This window comes from Triticum dicoccoides, chromosome 4B, assembly GCF_002162155.2.
Source record: "Triticum dicoccoides isolate Atlit2015 ecotype Zavitan chromosome 4B, WEW_v2.0, whole genome shotgun sequence".
NCBI lineage: Eukaryota > Viridiplantae > Streptophyta > Magnoliopsida > Poales > Poaceae > Triticum > Triticum dicoccoides.
In genome coordinates, this window is record NC_041387.1 from 266,734,177 (window position 1) to 266,740,176 (window position 6,000).

The window sequence follows — 6,000 nt, forward strand, 5'->3', positions numbered from 1 at the left end:
TTGCTCTTGTGCTTCAAATGATAGTCTCCCCAACACTCAACTCTCTCTAATAGGATTTGGATCTGGTGGAAAGAATATTTGAGTGCAAAGCAACTTGGGGAAGGCTAGAGATCAAGATTTATATGGTAGGAATGGAATATCTTGGCCTCAACACATGAGTAGGTAGTTCTCTCTCAGAACTGGTAAGTTGGAAGTGTAGGTTTGTTCTGATGGCTCTCTCCATGAATGAAGAGGAGGTGGCGGGGTATATATAGCCTCCACACAAAATCTAACCGTTACACACAACTTGCCAAACTCGGTGGGACCGAATTGGTAAACTCGGTCGGACCGATTCAGCAAATCTAGTGACCGTTAGGATTTTCGGTGGGACCGACATGCAACTCGATAGGACCGATATGGTTAGGGTTAGGGCATAACGTAATCTCGGTGAGACCGATTACACAAACTCGGTGAGACCGATTTTGGTAATAAGCTAACCAGAGAGTTGGTCAGGCAAACTCGGTGGGACCTATTACTCAAACTCGGTGGGACCGATTACTCAAACTCGGTGGGGCCGATTTTGGTAATAAGTTAACCAGAGAGTTTGCATTGTAATCTCGGTAGTACCGATTGCTCAAACTCGGTGAGACCGATTTTGGTAATGGACATACACAGAGAGATTACAATCCCATCTCGGTAAGACCGAGATCCCTATCGGTGAGACCGATTTGCCTAGGGTTTGTGGCAGTGGCTATGACATCTGAACTCGGTGGCGCCGTATAGAAAGAATCAGTGTGGCCGAGTTTGACTTTAGGTTTAGGTCATATGTGTGGAAGTGGGAAAGTAGTGAGGGTTTTGGAGCATATCACTAAGCACTGTGGAGCAACAAACTCATTAAGCAACACCTCATCCCTTCTTGATAGTATTGGCTTTTCCTATAGACTCAATGTGATCTTGGATCACTAAAATGTAAAATGAAGAGTCTTGAGCTTGAAGCTTGAGCCAATCCTTTGTCCTTAGCATCTTGAAGGAGTTCCCACATCCTTTAGTCCATGCCACTCCATTGTTGAACTTATCTGAAACATACTAGATAAAAGTGTTAGTCCAACAAGAGATATGTTGACATTAATTACCAAAACCACCTATGGAGCACTTGTGCTTTCATTCAAGCCCTTTTTGGTAATTGATGACAACATACATCAAACCTTTATATAAAGATATAAAGAATAGCGAGTAAATCTTTGGAAAGACATGTAACCAGCATAGGCTCCCCCTACATGTATGCAATCATGTGAATATGGAATGTAGAAGCATGTGAGACCATAACCATGATAGAGCAGTCAATGTGTTACATGTATCTTGGCCATATGCATCAGAGCAAAGAATATTAAAGAAAATACCTTCATGCCCATGAGTCCTTCTTGCAAACAGTATGTACATCAACAAGAATTCCTCATACACATGATTGTGATGCATATACTTACCTTGTAGTCTTGAGTTGGCTTAGGATGGAACGAACCCCCATAAACAAGGTGATGTAGGGTGGAACCCTATAGAGAAGATCTTTCACGAATTGGAGGTGGAATCCCCAAGAACAAGATGAACAAAGGAGGGAAAACAAGAGGAGCACTCAAGAACAAGTCAAATCACACATCCACTAGACAATCAAACACATAAGATCCACAAGGTACATGAACAACAAAGGGAAATAAGATACATGGTAGAGTTCATCCCAAATCCTATGAAGGAGATGAGGGCTTGATGATCCTATGATTGGGATCCTTCCCACAAGGGGGTCTTGAGCTAGGTCACTCCAAGAGGAGGTCTTGATCTCCTAGTGGAGTGGATCCATGGAGGAAAGCTCTCATATGTCTAACATATCCTTTGCTAACCCTAACAAATGGCCTAGGTACGGAATATATAGGCATGGGGACGAAGTGGATGAAGAGGAGGCCCAAACAGCAGCTCACAGCCATCCATCCTGTAGGGCCCGTGCGCACGGGGTAAGTTGGGCCCGTGCGCACGGGGGTCCCGTGGGCACGGTACAGGCTCGTGCGCACGGGGTGCTCCAGCGCAGACTCTCTGAGTAGCCCGTGCGCACGGGGTCTTCGAGGCCCGTGGGCACGGGGTCGCCTGGGAGGTGCTGAATCGATCTTGTCGCCTTCCTTCTTCCTTCTTGTGGCGTTGGGGTCCTTCTCCTTGGCCTCCGGGAAGCTCCTTAGCTGCTTGGCGGCGGTCGTCCTCGTACCTGAAGATGCACAACGTTCCGTGGTGAGGTAGCCGCCAAGTCCTATGGATATTCATGTAAATCTTGAAGAGGAGCAGGTTCACCTTAGATCCGGTAGGTCCACTTGGGGCTTGATGTGCTATGAATGTGTACATGGAGATGAACGTGGGATGCTCCGTATCATCTCCTCCCCCTTTGAAAAGATCCGACCTCGAATCGTCAACCATATCGCCATGTACACGGTAGGCATGGATGTACCATAGGTCGATGTCGATGCCTTGTGAATCCTTCAAAATGAAAGAACATGAGAAACACTTGGAAAAACAAATGAGGTTAGTGCAAAAGCAAGACCTATCATTCGAGGGGCTAGATACCCAACAAGTGTATGCATCATGCTCATCATAAGAAAGGACAAGGGAGCATGTCATAGTATGTAGGCATATGATGCGAGAACAAGTGTATGCATATATGTCATCATCCCAAGAAAGCAAGTAATAGTGGAACATGGGTGATGCAACATAGCAAGCAATCATAGCAATCAAGTCAAGCAAGCTAGTAGTGCGAAGATGCAACATACTAGGAGGAATCATGGTAAGCATGTCATGTGTGCAAATAGTGGGCATGAATAATGCACATGACATATCACAAGCATGAAAGCAAGGTATGAGGACAATAGCATGGGGCACATGATAAACATGGCAATAGCAACAAGGATCTCCACCAAGCATGAAAGTACACATAGAAGTAGCATAATGATGAAACATGGGTAGATGCAAGCAAGGGTCACAATTGCATGGCAAAGGCATAGAAGCAAGCATAGCATGCAAAGTGAAGACGGTAAAATGAGCATAATGTGAGGAGTGGTAAATGGCCCATAGCCGTGTGAGAGCCAAGTAGAGGAGTTGCGCATAGTCCTTGCGCGAAGGGGACGTTGGTAAGGATAGTCCACGGGATCCCAAGTCATCATTGCTCTCAAGAGCTCATTTCGTCAACTCTTGGGATTGAGAGGTTGACGAGTTTACATGAGTACCTACACACAACAAAGACAAAGGAAAATTGTGTGTGCGTGGTAGATGTACACATCATCCATCATGATGCACACAAGCATGTGTCGGTGAGCACAAAATAGCCAATGCTCAAATAAATGAGATGCGTGATAAAGAAACATGTCATCCATCATGAGAGGTTTGTTATTATGTATAGCATAATGGAGACTCAAATTGTGTAATGCATCATGGGAAATATCTAGAGCATTGTTATTCATGGAATGCATATGGTGCAAGCAATCATGGAAATCATGCAAAGTATGAAATGTATCAAGATCTCCTAATATGTATGAGGAAACTATGGGAGTCTCCTCATGAGCAATAGTGGTAACATCACATGGAGAATATTGACAACATCCAAAACAATGCATATTCGGAACAATGTGATCATGGCATGGCATAGTAGATGAATTGCGAAAATCATGTAAAGGAAGCATGGCAATATCATCACATGAAAAACATAAGCCAATGACCATCATCTCGTCATCTATGCCATAAGTGCAAATGGGATTTATTTTAATGGGGCATGCATAGCTACTATGTTGTGATTGAAATGATGCAATATGGTTGATCTCACTCATAGCATTTGACAAGTTCAATGGATTGTCAAACATGATGTGACCAATAGAATTTTCACATGATATCCTATGGAGCATAGCATCACAACTAGGTAACTCAACATGGTCATCATCGTATTCATCATAAATAGGTAAGTCATGACATGAAGAAGTTTCACTAGCATGAAGCATGGCAATAGGTGGGTCAACATCATGGGAGCAATCATTATCAAGAGGGTCCACTAGTGGGACAAGAGAAGCACCATCACCTATGTTACCTTTGGAGCGTCGCTCATGTGTTGTAGGTGAGGTGTTGAAGATCGTCTCGTTGTCATCTTCATCTTGATGGAACCATGTGGGGGGTTCATCATGTTCCACCATGGCCATCGTCGTGTCCAAAGGGAGGACGTAGTCATCGCGAATCGGCGCGTCATCATATATGGGACCTAGCACCAAAGAAGAAAAAACACTAGGAGTAGAGGTTAAGTCATTAGAAATCATGGTGGCCTCACATGCCGTGTCAACTACCTCACTCACTAAGTGTTGTGGCTCACTCACTCCCTCAAGGATGCACTCACTCATATTGTTGGTGGAGTCACTCAAATGGCGCTCAACCTCACATAGGATGTGTGGCATGCTCTCATGTGGGCTAGTGGTGGTCACACTCATCCTCTCATAGGAAATGCTCTCAATGTCACATATGGTGGAGTCACTCATGTCACTCATGTGGTGGTGGCTCTCCTCACATGCCAAATGTGGCATCTCGACATATGTGGGTGTCTGAGAGATGTAGGTGCAAATGTCTCCATGCGCGGTCTCGTAGCTTGACTCGGAGGATGAGTCCAATATGGGCACCATCTTCATGTTATTGAAGAGGTTCGCGCTTGTCGCCGTAGTCGAAGGGGATGGCCCTTGCTCGACCGTCTTGTCACCGTCTTGGTGTTGGAGGTCCATATGATGTGGCACATCATAGCTTGTCTCCATGACCGAAGGGAGTTTCCCATGCTCGGCCATCGTCCTTGAGGGGCTTCCGAAGATGGAAGTGTCGCCCTCGCTCGTAGGTGGTCGCCTTGGACTTGATGAAGTCGTTGTAGGCGTACATGGGAAGTAGGCGAAGATGCCGTACGTCCAAAGGCGAAGATGCCTCGATAGCACTTGGCGAAGAAGCCAAAGTGGTTGGTGTAGCCGTAGCACCGTCTTGGTGGTGCTCGTCTCGCGGTCTTCTCTTGTGCTTATGAAGCTTCGACTTGGCGTAAAGTAGGGCTTGTTGGGACTTGTGCACTTGCGCTTGTGGAGCATCTTCATGATGATGATGTCGTTGTCGTGCTTGAGCTCGTAGGTGTTCGTCGTCGTCGTGCACATGTTGCTTGGAGGTGACTTGCCCTTCATGACGATGTTGATCACGAACGTGATGGTGGTCGCCATGTAGATGTGGACGATGACGATTTGCACTTGCATCTTTTTCGCGCTCCGAAGACTTGTGGCTTGAACGTCGCCGCCTTGAAGATGACGAAGGGGAAGAAGACTTGATCAAGGCTCTAATCTCTTCCATCCTCGCATCTTGGTCTTTCTTTTGTGCGGCAAGCTTGTTGTCGATGTAGTCCCTTTTCCTTGCTTCGGAGAGATGAATGTCGATGGAGAGGTTCTCGGTGCGCTCTCGCAATCTTGATTGTGCGCCTTGCATTTCTTGTTGTAGTCCGAAGATGGATGCTTTTATGATGTAGTCATTCACCCCGTCATTGTTGTTGTAGACCGGAGAGGAAATGCCTTGCCTATCCATCACAAGACTCGAGCAAATGTGAGTAGGAAATGAGATAAACAATACCAAGCTACCTTTTCCCAAAGTTGAGGATGTATCTTGTATCACTCAATGTGAAATGAAAGAATAGTGGAATTGGTACCGGACTTGTTCACTCACACCTATAAGTAAAGGCTTATGGTAGAGCTCAGTGAGGATAGTGGCACAAAAATTTGATGCAAAATGTTAGCAAGAGTCAATAATGTTCGAAAAGATTCACAAATTCGCAAGTGAAACAAGTAGACCAATAGCAAATGAGGTACACGGAAACACACACACGGATAGATAAATGGGGTCACGCAACGAAGGAATGAGCACAAAATGTGGAGTCCACGGAAAACGCTCGTGTTGCACAACTCAAGAGAGACGCTAGCACGATTGCTCAACGGATAC